Here is a 14,172-nt window from a genome sequence, read left to right as displayed (position 1 = left end):
CCCTGCATTTTTGTAACAGCATCTGAATGTTGTCTGCTTAGTAATCTGCCATGAGTCAGAGGGGGTCTCACTTTAGATCAGCTTCTGACCTGGAACTGAAACCAAGCAAAGACAGGCCTGTCAAGTCAGGCCGGGTTTTCCCCTCCAGTTGCTCCTATGGCCCGGGTAGTGCTTGTCCTGAGCTACTTTCGCTTCAAACTCTGCTAAAAACGGCTCTTTGAATTTTGGTCCCAATAATCCCACCTGCTCTCGAGTGCCTTCCAAAAACAGTGCCATGACTCCGTGCACACTCCACGTGTAATAGTACCCATAGGCTCCATCTTCTCTCAATTCCCACTAACATCCACGAGAGCTATGGACGTGCAGCGTGAGGAGTCCATGGGAGTCTTTCCATTGAATCCACTGGGCTTTGGATCGGGTCCAGTGGGAAGAATGGATTCCTAAAAGGGCAACGTAGCTCTGAAAAGGGTCTCCTTTCCCTCTTGGAAGAGGGGCACTGCTTTTCCTGAAGCGTTTGCACTTGGTGGGCAACTCTCTAACCTGCTCTGTTAGAAGTGGCAATCACATGTAATTACACTTAGCATGAAGGTTGAGTAGCCCCATAAGGGCTAAATCTTAAAGGTTAAATTTTATCTCTATTAATGGTTGAGCAATTTAGGCTTACATAGAGGCATAGTGGTGTACAGGGCTTCACTGATAACTGGATCTGGAAATCATACATAGATATGATGAGCTATTTATGCTAATGGTATCTATATATGATTATCATAAATAGCTGGTACTGTGTGGGTTTATATTCCAGTAAGACTAATGAAAGCTCACTCTTCTTCAACACTCAGTGACAGAAATAGCATTAAGCTAAACTTACCCAAGGGACTCTAGTTTGAGGAGGAGGAGACCCCAGGAAGTATCTCTTTCCTGATCCTGAAACCTCAACAAGCTTGTGCTGAATTTGCATTTTTGGTGTCCGTATGGCAATGATTTGTAAAGTTGCTTATACTTTTTGAAGAAAGATTTATGATAAAAAAAATCTCAATAGGGATTTAATATGCGCAAACTATACAGTAAAATGTCAGGTGTTTCTTTAATGCAGCATATGGAGTTTATACCCTCTGAAAGGAAGCACACAATCAGAATCAAACAATGCATGAGCTTTCTTTTCACTGCAAAAGATTAACAGCTGCAGGAGAGAAAGGCACTTCAAATACCTGCTACTGCACCTGTGACTATTGCATGCCATGCCTGGCATCTTCATTTCAATGGCAGGATTTGTGCAGACACCAGGCTATATAACTGAGTATGCCTTTAGAGTAACAGCCGTGTTAGTCTGTATTCACAAAAAGAAAAGGAGTACTTATGGCACCTTAGAGACTAACCAATTTATTTGAGCATAAGCTTTCGTGAGCTACAGCTCACTTCATGCATCCGATGAAGTGAGCTGTAGCTCACGAAAGCTTATGCTCAAATAAATTGGTTAGTCTCTAAGGTGCCACGAGTACTCCTTTTCTTTTTGAGTATGCCTTGAATCCCTATGTTACAGTGCCAAGCACAAAGGTTTTGCCAATGTAGAAGGGTGCGGGCGTTCAATCAACTCAGTAGCTAATTTAATCATCTCAAGGTCTACTTTCAAAGAGTGGCTCCTGAATGTCTATGCTATGACTAACCAGAGTCTGTATACTCCTAAGACATGAGACGCTCACTGGATGGGTAGCTTGAAACATGACTGGCTGTTATTTCAGTAGAGGTGGCGAAAAAATTTTAACCAAAAAGTGGGATTTCATCAAAAAAGAATTTTTTTCAAGGAAAAATGTCATTTGTGACTAAACTTTTCATAGGAAAATTATGAAGCACAGCCAAACATTCCATTTCAATATGAACTGAAATTTTCACTTGGTTTCAGTTTTTGAAGACAGAACAGTTTTCAAAATGTTGAATTTTTGTTTTCCCCCTTTCTACTCCTTGGTTTGTTTTGGTTTTTCTGAACACAATAGAATGAACGATATGGAAGGTGTTTTCCTCACACTTTCCCCACCATTTTTTCTTCCAACCTGTAATACTTTAAAACGTCTCCAACAAAAGAAAAAAATAGAAGGAAAAAAAAAGGAAAGTAAAGCAATCAAAAATCCTGGCCATTGTTCACTTTATCGCTTTCGGGCAAAAAGAGAGAAGTGTGGGGAGGGGTGGCAGGGGTAAAAATAGATTTTTATGAAAAAAAATCATGAAACATTTTGCAAAAATGACAAATCGTTCCATTTTGATCCTTGCAAAATGGAAACAACTTTGAAATTCCAACATTTTTGTGAGATTGTTCTTCCATTGTTTTGACCCACTCTGTATTTAACCTATTCTTCATCTTGACTGATGAGTGGAGATGGCCAGTTTTGCAATATTTGTTGTGGTATGTTTTTGCAGTGGCTGTGGCTTATGTGTGCTTTTGCAATAAACCAAGCAGGACTAGATGATGGAAACCAGACTGGAATTTCAGTTCTCCAAAGCTGCGAGGCTAATGCATTCATCACTTTGCTGCACTCTAATGGCACGTGAGGTAAAATGTATCTCCACCACTGATCCACCTGCCAGGTATATTACCTGTGTTGGGCCTGATCCAAAGCCATTCAAGTCAATGGGAGTCTTTCCATCCAGCTGAATAGTCCACAATCAGGCTCATTGTGATTTCATTGGCACTTCAAAGACAACCAGCTCACCATAGAAGTTGCAGCAGAGAACAGCAGCATTAACAGTTCATCCTGAAGCATCGAGTACCCTTCTGCTCCTTCAATTTCAAGTTAGAAGTGTTGTCCTGATGAGGGGAGCAGCATCAATAAACAGGTCTATTTTTTTGGCCAGGCATGGATACTCTTTACTTTTATTTTCTGGGATTTAATTACCAACATTTTCATTTTGGTAACACCATTTTCTCCCCTGGTTTCACTTCCAGTTGTCAGATCAGGGCCTTGTCTGCACAGATCCACATTTTCATTATGAATTTCTTGGGCAAAAAAACATAAATAAAAATTAAACCACTCTATGAGCCGATGAGGCAAAATCCTTCCCAGCAGCGCATCCTCTGCCAGGATTATGCATTTGAAAGGTGGCCCTTTTGTCAATTTCTATGGAAACTAAAGCGGCGTGTCAGAGTCTCAAAGTTCTTTCATAATACTCAAAATTATGGTAAATTACCAGCATGCAGTTATTTAACCCCACATTTACTGACAGGTGGTTTGTGCCTAATAGATTAGAAGGCAGATGTGATTAGGAGATGCAAAGATCTTCTTCCCAGCCTGACAAGCAGGGCAGAGCTGTCTGGCATTGTTAGAGTCTATTAAGACAGGACTGGTGCTTCTTCAGTGGGGAACTAGTGGTGGCAGCAGATCCGAGAAGTCCTGCTGGGGGAAGGCAGGCATCAGGAATGGCAGGATAAGGCAGGGAGAGCAAATGGAGGCTCTTTATGCTTCTGTCTCTGGCTGACTTGGGGCAAGAAGATTGAGAGGCCAACGATCATGAAATAGTGGTGTCGTAGGCTCCCGTGAGTCAGTGGGTATCTTATATGCGTCTTAATTTTACAGCAATAAATTGATATTTAACTCAAGATGGCCAGCTGGGCATTGTATTCCATAGCATAAACCAATCTTTTGCTGGTCTAAACCAAAAGGTGTAGTCAGAGTTAGGCCTCTGACCGGGCCAAGTTTCGTGGGTTAAAATATTAGAAATCCATAGTCCGCTGGCCCCTGGAAGAAGCAGCCAGCCTTTTCTGTCTTCCCTCCTAAGCGGTGACTGGCTTCTGCCTGCTCCCAGCTCTTCTAGACACTGGGGGACCAATTCATTTTGGATCTGCCAACTGCTGATTCTGATTGGCCCTAGGTAGCTCATGGAGGTCTGAACTTTCACTGCTCTTTTTCTCCTAAAGTACACCTGCCTCAGACATGCCAACGGGCCTCCAGCATGAGGCAGCAAATGCCTGGTACACCCCATCACAATTCAGAACCCTAGAACAAGAAAACATGAATGTTGCTGGTCTCTGGAGAAGAAGAACCTGAGAGGGAAGTTCATGCAAAACCAAAGAGAACATTGGCTGAATATCGTTAAGACATCCTTGGGTCACATCACAGGCCGAGAACTATGGTGGCTGTTGGCAGATCATCGTGCAGCCATCTTTTCATCATCATCTTAGAACAGCACCTATTGCCACAATATCCGAGGTCCATCACCCTTTGTCTCCATGATATGATGCCTCTGTTCATGAAACCCAAAATCTCATTGGTCCTTTCATTAAAGCCAGTGATAAACAGGATGCTAAACAATAGCTACTAAGTTAGACATTTTAAAATCAGCAAATCCTGATAATGTGAATCCAAGAGTTTTAAAAGAGCTGCCCGAGGAGATTGGTAGACATTAATGAATTTTTTTTTCAAAATGGACTGGAAGAAAGCTAATATGCCTATATTTTAAAAGAATAAATGGGATGATCTGAGTAAGTTTAGGCCTGTCAGCCTGACTTTGATTCCAGGCAAAACAATGGAGCCGCTGCTACAGGATTCAATAAAGAATTAAAGGAGAGTAAAATAATTCATGCCAATCAACATGGATTTATGGAACACAGATCCTGTCAACATAACTTTATATCTTTTGCTGATGAGATTACAGACTTGTTTGATAAAGGTACTAGTGCTAATGAAATATACTTAAGACTTCTGTAAGGCGTTTGACTTGGTACCACATGGTATTTTGATTAAAAAACCAGAAGGATTGAAAATCAATGTGGCACACCATTAAGTAGATTAAAAACTAGCTAACTGACAGGTCTTAAATGTAATTGTAAGCAGGGAATCATCATTGAGCAGGTGTGTTTCTTAGTGGGATCCCCCAGGGATTGGTTCTTGCCCCTTTGCTATTTAATATTTTATCAATGACCTGGAAGAAAACATAAAATCCTCACTAATGAAGTTTGCAGACAACACAAAGATTGGGGAAGTGGTAAATAGCAAAGAGGTCACTGATACAGTGCAATCTATACTGCTTAGCAAACAGGATGCAAGCAAATAATGTGCATTTTAATATGGCTCAATGTAAATATGTACATCTAGGATCAAAGAATGCAGGCCATGCTTACAGGATGCGGGATTCTATCCTGGGAAGTGGTGACTCTGAAAGAGATTTGGGGGTGCTGGTCACTAATCAGCTGAATGTGAGCTCCCAGTGTGATGCTGTGGCCAAAACAGCTAATGCGATCCTTGGGATATAAAAATGGGAATATCGAGCAGGTATAGAGGGGTTACATTACCTCGATATATGGCACTGGTGTGACTGCTATTGTGTCCAGTTCTGGTATCTGCAGTTCAAGAAGGATGTTGATAAATTGGAGGGTGTTCAGAGAACAGCCACAAGAATGATTAAAGGATTGGAAAACACGAGAGAGATTCAAGGAGCTTAACCTATTTATTTTAAGAAAGAGACTGTTAAGAGGTGACTTAATTACATTTTCTAAGTACCTACATGGGAAACTACAATTTGATAATTGACTAACAGAAGGAGGTATAACAAGATTCAATGGCTGGAAGCTGAAGCTAGACAAATTCAGACTGGAAATAAGGCACGCATTTTTAACAGTGAGGGTAATTCATTATTGGAGCAATTTACGACGGATTGTGGTGAAGTCTCCATCACTGGCAATGTTAAAATTGAGATTGGCTGGTATTTTGCTAAAGGATATGCTTTAATTCAAACAGAATTAATTCAGGGAAGCTCTATAACCTGTTTTATACAGGAGGTCAAACTAGATGATCACAGTGGTCCCTTCTGGCCTTATCTATGACTCTATAAGCCTGGCCAGATTCAGCACTCAGAAACTTAAATTGATACAGCCTTGAGATAAGTACTGGAGTGGAAAGTAAACAAGAGAAGGCTGCAGGAGTTTGCAATGCAGAAAAAGAAATGATGGCCACGGTAATACAGATGCTATTGAAGCTGTGTGTGTGTGTGTGGTTATAAACATCTTGCCTGACCTGCTGCAGGCCTGGCACCGTGTTCATAATTGTAGCTGCCTGTCTAACATTGCTGTGATGGCACACTGAATCACTGCACAAATAAACTAAAAATGACACACCATTAACTGAGACTCAGGGAGCTGGAAGTCAGGTGATGGCAGCCCCTGCCTAGGAGGAAGGTGCTATTTCTTCAGACCAAAGAAGCTGAGTAATGAGACCTGAGCCAGAGAATTTAAACACCTTGAACCACCAAAGATTAGCAAAGGATAATGCAAACAGGAAACAAAGTTTATATTTAAGATCAGTCCATTCTCTGCTCCTTCCCTTCTTCCTCAGGCTGAAAGAGCAACAGGACTCAGAGTACCATGAACATTCTTCTGGACCACTCTCTCGGTCCTTTTTCCATTTGCTGCTTCTTGTGACTATCCAGGGTAGAGGAACTCTGGAGAGAATCCAAGCTGATGGTTATTCCCCAGCTCTGCTAATGCTGCAACTCTGTGGATAAATCTAAAGGCATGGGGCATGCTCAAGGGTGCTAAAGTTGCCCCCCCATCCTGAAAGCAATCCCAGTTTTGAACTACCCCACATCCTCCTAGGCTAGAGTTGGTGATGCTGGGAGGATCTGAGGCTGAATTAGTTAACCTCTGACTATAATGTTCTTTAGGCCCTTCTAGCCCCCCATTTCAAAGAAGATCAAATTATTATGGAGGTCTCATGATGTCACCATGCCATGCCCCTCTTTGAATCCTTTCATGACCTTCCTCCTACTTACAGCACCAGGCTCAAGTTTCTCATTCTCATCGTTCAGGTCACACACAACTGTCTCCAGATGTTGTTATAATTAATAATACCTAGCTTTTATATAACACCTTTAATCTGGTGATCTCAAATAACTTTACACAGGGAGGTCAGGATTATTATCCCCATTTTGCAGATGGGGAAACTGAGGCACGGGGAGATCTTACCCAAGATCATCCAGCAGGCCAGCAGCAGAGGCAGGAATTGAACCTAGGTCTCAATTTACATTGAGTCCTAGTCCGGCACTCTGTCTCCTAGGCAGCACTGCTTCTTAAGGCCTCCACTTCTAAGCCTCACTCTGAGTCATGTCCTTTGTATCCCACTCTCATTTTTAAGCTTTTTTCCATGCTGTTATGGAATGCTAAACTGTGTTATACTGTTCAGCCACTAGGTGGCATTGTGTGTAAAATACCTTATTTAAAAGAAACCTCAAGGATTCTATGATGAACACATCCAGTGTGTGTAAGTAAATTCTGTGACCAGTCCATATGTGGAACAAAAGAACATGACATGGTGTCAGGAATAAACTAAGAACAGAAACAGAAGGAAAACAGCAACAAAGTTTGCAGACAAAAGGAACAAAGAAACAAAGGTGGCAGGAACTCAACACTCTTCAATGCACAAAGAATTTCAGCTTTGACAAACTGTCAGAGTGGATAGACTGGAAACAATATTTTGCATGACTTGGCATTCCAAACAAATTCCACAAAGAAACTGGAGATATACATGTATCGTCTTTAACTTATGCTATGGGGAAGCAGGCAGAGCATATCTTTAAATCCTTTACTGAAGACAGTCATACAGGTGACTAGGAAAGGGATCGGGCTAGGTTTGAAGTATATTTTTATATTCTAGAGAAATGTGGTTCATAGGCACCGACTCCGTGGGTGCTCCAGGGCTGGAGCACCCATGGGAAAAAAAATAGTGGGTGCTCAGCACGCACCGACAGCATCATGGATCAGCCCCTCCCTTGCCCCTAGCACCTCCCGCCCGCTAGCGGCCTTGCAGATCAGCTCCTCCCCTTCCGTCCCAGTGCCTCCTGCCTGCCACGGATCAGCTGTTTAGCAGCGTGTAGGAGGCACTGGTGGGGGAGGGGAGTAGCAAGGGCGGGGTGCACTTGGGGGAGGGGGCGGAACAAGGGCAGGAAGAGGTGGGGTGGGAGCTTGAGGAAAAGGGTGAAGTGGGGGCAGGGATGGGGTTGAGCACTCCCCAGCAACTCATAAAGTTGGCGCCTATGATGTGGTTTATGAAGGAGCATGTTTTCACCAGAGAATTCAGCCCCTGGGGAGAATGTTGCATGTTTTTTAAGAGCTCTGCATATGCTGGCTGAAAGCTGTGGTTTGGGGACTGCAAAACACGAAAATATCAAAGACAGGCTGGTTATTGGGTTAACAGATAAAAGCCTTGCACAGCAGCTACACTTGAAGAGAGATTTAACCCTAACCAAAGATATACAGGTAACAAAACAGTCAGAATTAGTCAAACAACAGAACAAAGGGCAGGAGCAACTTGAAAACCTGAAACTAGCTTTGAAGCTAGAAACAGACACATAAATGTTAAAAGTCATTATCAACCTCCAAAGTGGCCAGACAGGAAGAGAGTAGCCAAATCTGATAAAAAGGCTAGAAGAGCTTGTGAACACTTTTACAACAGAAGTCACTCACTTAGAGAACTACCAGGTCTAGAACCTGGTGACTGTGTTACTGTCCAACTGGATGGAGAAATAGGATGGACAACTCCTGCTGTTGTGAAGAAAAAGAATTCAGCGCCCAGATCCTATGTGGTTGAGATCATCAATGGAGAGTTGAACGGAAACCGTCGACATCTACAGTTTGTTCCTCAGAAAGAACAATCAACAGAGCAAACTCTATCAATGGCAAATGCAGAACAAGAAGACTCAAGGATTCCAAACCAACCACAGCCAGTCATTGCCCCTACTGGACAGCCTGATGACCAATTTGTCATGCATTTGGGCCATGTAATTAGAAAACCAGTACAATTCTGGGACACTCAACAGACTGATATGTACTGAACTTCAAAGACAGCGTGATAGTGTAAATATTGTAAATGGTAGGAATGTAGAACTTAAAGGGGGAGATGTAATTGAATGCTAAACTGTATTATATAGTTCAGCCCTACTGATGAACCTCAGCCATACCTGGCAGAGCATTAAAGGATCTTATGATGACCACATCCGGTGTGTATAAGCAAGGTCTGTGAACAGTCCCTATCTGGTACAGAAGAACATGACACATGCCATCTCTAATGCTTATCTGTAAGAAGCACAGATACAGCTCAGAGGGGCTGTACACCACATAGTTCACATCAGTTGCGGTGGATACCCTCCTCCAACATTAACAATGGGCTCGCCACCTTGGCTAAATAAAATAATTCTGAAAGTGTCAGTAACAAACAAACAAGTTGCAATTAGTTCAGGAGCAATGAAGTCTTTCCTGCTGCCTTGCTGTAGAAGCAAACTGGATGAGTGAAAGATTTGTAATATCTGCTGCATTCTGCACTCCCTACTGTTTGCAAGATAGTAACAAAACCAAGACACATGTGGTTTTAAAATTAACCAATTTACAGTTGCAAAACCTGATCAGCTGCAAAAATGACACAGTACCAGAGAAATCTAGACCATAGAATGAGCAAACGGATATTAAAAGCAGTCCTTTTGCTGCGAGGTATAAGCAAGAGCTGTTTGCCTTTTGGAGAGATTAAATAGATTAATAAAATACTCCCACTTGGACACCACTGTTTGTGACTGCGGCTGGTTCAGTCAGATTAACAACAGCCACATAAAGCAATTTTACATTCTCCTATCAAGACAATCTAAGATGCCATAATTCATGTTTGTACATCTAACCATGAAAGGATGAAGCTGTGTTTTATTGCAGCCATACGCCTAGGAATATCTCCTTGCAGTTATTTTTTGGGATGGGGGAGAAGCTTTGGGCTGCATGAAACTTTTTGGAAAGTAAGAAAAATATTTAGATCAATTGTGAATGTCTGGGTATTCTAAAAAAAAAATCTTTTGGAAAGCATGGCTCAATTAATCACTTTGCCCCATCCCAAAAACCAAGGCAAACATCAGTGCTTGCTCAATTCTAGAAGCTAAAACATCCACAATGTTCAGTATGTGGGGAGTATAAAGAAATGTTGAGTTGATAAATGGTTGGTGGATTAGGTAAGCCCTACTGAAACTATGTGGGTTGGCAGGCTTGGATCTGGAACTAGACAGAAAAAAGATACATGAGGCATAATTAAGTTTTGACACCCTTTGGTGCAAGGTGCCATAGGCATACAAAGTGCCACTTCTATGCCTTCAGCTGAGTTGTGCCCGCTGATGGCACAGCTGAATATGCCCTACCGTTTTCTAAGCCCTACTTCTTGGAATCAAAAAGAAAAGGAGTACTTGTGGCACCTTAGAGACTAACCAATTTATTTGAGCATGAGCTTTCGTGAGCTACAGCTCATGAGCTGTAGCTCACGAAAGCTCATGCTCAAATAAATTGGTTAGTCTCTAAGGTGCCACAAGTAATTTATTTGAGCATGAGCTTTCGTGAGCTACAGCTCATGAGCTGTAGCTCACGAAAGCTCATGCTCAAATAAATTGGTTAGTCTCTAAGGTGCCACAAGTACTCCTTTTCTTTTTGCGAATACAGACTAACACGGCTGTTACTCTGAAACCTGTCTCCTTGGAATCAGTGTGTCAATGCATGTGTTGGAGACTGAGAGATGGGTTAGCTCCACAGAGCAATTATCTGTTTTCAGGGTCTCCAGTCTCATGGCAAGAGGAAAGTAGGTGGAAAATGATCCAATGAGATGAATAGGCCAACAAAAATACTGAGAACACCAGGACTGGTTAATAGCCAGTGACATGCTGCTGCTGGAATGCAGGCTTGTCTGGCCGATGAACAGTTCTCCCCCAACGGATTTGCCAGCCTCTCTCTGAGCAGCCGTCGTGCCGTTACATCCTTACATCTTCTGAGTGGGAGAGGACAGGGAAATTGCTGCTAAGGGAGGGTTGCAGACAAAGGTCTGGGACAATATAACACCATCCTGACAGGGGAGGTTCGTGGCTAGTGGAGAGTGAAAAGGCCAGACTATAGATACCGTCCCAATGTCGATCAGATGGTTCACTGTGCGTATAACACAAGGCACACTCGTAGTAACATTAAATGACTGGCTCAGATATCAGGAAATATTAAGGCCCTGGCTAAGCTCTCTTTTATGTTTAAGATCCAGATGATGTTTCGTAAGGCATGGTGTAAGTGAAATCTGGTTACAACAATGTGTCGTTTACATTCTCTAATGATGCAGGCATTGAATGCTTCCCCTGACTGGTGCTTTTGGTAAAGCTAGCCCCCCTATCCACTCCGCCCACCTCACAACCATAGGACTTCACTAGTGGCAGATACCGGCACTAGCTGGGGATCTATTAGAGAGGAAGTTATGGTACATGCGATGTTGTGGGCTGAAATTATTCAAAGAAGCCTTCAAGTTACAGACCTTGAAGAGTTAAAGGGTGATTGTCTCTCCTCCAAAATCTTCTATCAGGATACTCTTACACCCTGGAGAGCCCCAAGTTATTTCCACTTTGATCTGGTTCTTGTTTTCCTCCTCGCTCCAGTTAAAAAGATGAGTCTGATACAGTTCTCGCTTGGTCTACGGTGGCTCACAAGCTGCTCTCCCTAAGTTGAAGGATCCTCGCTCTCCCGGACAGCATTGCTGTTACCAGATTAAGCACACACCCCCACAGCAGCGACTGGAGTCAGTGGATATTGATCCCTGTCCTGGGACCCTCCCTCATCTCAGGTGACTTGAGCAAGGAAATAAAGACCAGCCCCTTGTATTCTTTGTGTCATGCCTTTATTGCAGCTGGAGTGTTCAGTGCTCGCTCAGGCTCAGACTTTTAGAGGCATTGGGGTGTGGCTGCACTCAGTGATCCAACACCTACGTCTCCTTTTCAAAAGTGATTTAGGAGCCTAAATCCTGTTGACCTAGCCCCACAAAGCCTAAATACTTTTAAAAATATGGGACTCAGCACTTAAGATGCTTGCAAGAGATCTGCTTAATTTTGTGTCTGGTTCCAGCTGGCTGTGTGCTGGGGTGGCTTTAAGGGGGGTTCATGGGTTCAACTGAACCTACAGAAATCATGGAACCAAGGGTGCAAAACCAAGCAGACATAGACTTCTCCCAGCCTGGTGTGGAGGGGAAGCCCCGGGCAGTTGGGTGTTGGAAAGTGAGCCCACCCTGTATTCAACTCTGTCCCACAGGGCTGGGTCCGGCTCCTCCATCCAGGCATTGTGACCTGGTGCATGGGGTCACAGTGCTACTCAGGTTTGGCTCAGCTTCCCCTTTGTCATGGGGTCCCTGGGGCCACTCCCCCACACCAGACAGGCTTAGGGTTGCGATGCCAGGGCAGAGGGTGCTGCTGCAGGTGGTCAGTGACCCATTGGCAGTTTAGTTTAGTGCACCCACTGAATCAGGAAGTTACATCCACCCCTGCTGTGTATAACAAGAGATTCACAGTGCCCTGGCCAGACTCTGTCTGGGAAGCTGAGCCCTAAAAGGCACAGCCTCTGATACCAGCACAGCCTTTACTTATTTGACTTTGGGGCAGAGACCATTAGTCACATACCAACGAGGTCTTTTCTCTCTGACCGCAGCATAGACTCTAAAGTGCTACTGAAACATTTCTCACCAGATGCATTTGACAGGCGACTTTTGGACTGGAGTTTTGGTGCCCACCTGAAAGGCAGCCTGCAAACCCTGCCTCTCTCTCCTCTCCTCCATCATGCTGCCACAAACTCCAGTGTGACTGTGCTCCTTTCTGTTCTCTTCAATCTGACGAGAGTCCCTTCTCTGATCCACCACAACTTTTGGTGTACAGTGAAAATTCAGGACAAAGGAACAGGGCATTTCTGACTTTATTTGTGAGAACAATTTGTTCTCTGGAGAGAACAGAGGATGTCAGGTTCACAATAGCACTCACAATAAATGCAGCGTACAAAGACTCCCTCTGCAAGCCTGCCATGTGCATTCACTATGCTTATGTGCAGCTTTATTCTGCATGCCTACAAGGCGCATGTGCTTCTGTGTGTTGAGCAGTGTACAATGGCGCTCTCAACATGAACTGTGGCATCAGCCAAGGTGGCACCAGAATAAACTGTGCCCGTATGCCCACAACTGGTCTTAAAAAGCCCTCTTCCCAAGAGCCACGGGTCAATGCAGTCACACGAGCTGCTAAATGGTGCTGCACGCCTCCACTACCCAGTTTGAATTTGTGGGAGCTGGATTACTTTGGGATGGAGATTTGGTCCTATCCTGTCTTCAGCAGGATTTAGTTCCCTCCTGGATAAACTAGGACTTGTCACTGAACTTGTTCCAAATTCTCCCTGTGTCCCATGACGTGGTAGCTGTCTGACCCCTCATTGTGAAACCTGTGTTCAATCTTCCCGGGTGGTGAGGGCAAGGTCAACCTCACACATGGTACTGGGGAGCTATCCGTGTACGGCTAGTGCTTCAGGCATTGCTTCTAGAGCTAATTTGAAAACAGCTCTGTCACAAACTCCTCGCAGCTGGAGTCAAAATTGAATCAGCCTATTTGTATGTCAAATTAGAAGGAGTTAAGAGAATAGCAACCATCAGGGAGCTGGAGAGACTGATCTGTGAGGAAAGATTAAAAGAGTTAAAGGGGCAGTGCTTGGAAAAAGGACATCTTCCCTTAGACATGATAATGAGTGACACGGACTTGAAAGGTATGACCAGGTGTAGGTGTGATATTAGTAGAAGCTTTCTGACCTTGGCTGTGGAATGGTCTCCCAAGGGAAGTGGTGAAAGCCCCATTGGCTGAGGCATTTAAAAATAGACTTGACAATCCGCTAGCAGATGTAACATAGGGAACAAACCTGTAGGGCCTCAGCAGATGGACTGGATAGCGTCTAAGAGATTTCTTCCATCTCCTATGACTCTGTGAGGAAGCAATTGGTGGTAAACAGATCATAGATGACTTTGGGGGCGTGTTTGTGATCTACCAGTGAGACTGTGTCCATTTTAGTTACTGTCAGCTGCTCCCACGCCCACACAAGAGAGTATTAGCAGGAAAAGTAACTGAAAGGATCCTGTGTTGCTCTTTGGCCTGAAGAGAAAACTCATGGTACCATTTCTAAGAGAGACTCCATGACTAATCAGTCACTGCAATGACTCCTAGGCTTTGTTCTGTAAAAGGACAGTCCTCAAACATTAACAGAGTCAGGCCTAGAGTTCTCTCTCCAGCATAAGAATTCACGGGAAAGTGTGCTAAGGGATAAAGAAGTGAGGTTCATGGCCTCATTCAGTCACACCGGTTTGAATGGCTTGGGCCGAGGGTGAGCTGTTGAGGAGA

Source organism: Lepidochelys olivacea (assembly GCF_965140295.1).
Source record: "Lepidochelys olivacea isolate rLepOli2 genome assembly, chromosome: 8".
In the NCBI taxonomy this organism is placed as follows: Eukaryota; Metazoa; Chordata; order Testudines; family Cheloniidae; genus Lepidochelys; species Lepidochelys olivacea.
The sequence above is the reverse complement of the archived record's forward strand: the minus strand, read 5'-3'. Positions refer to the sequence as shown.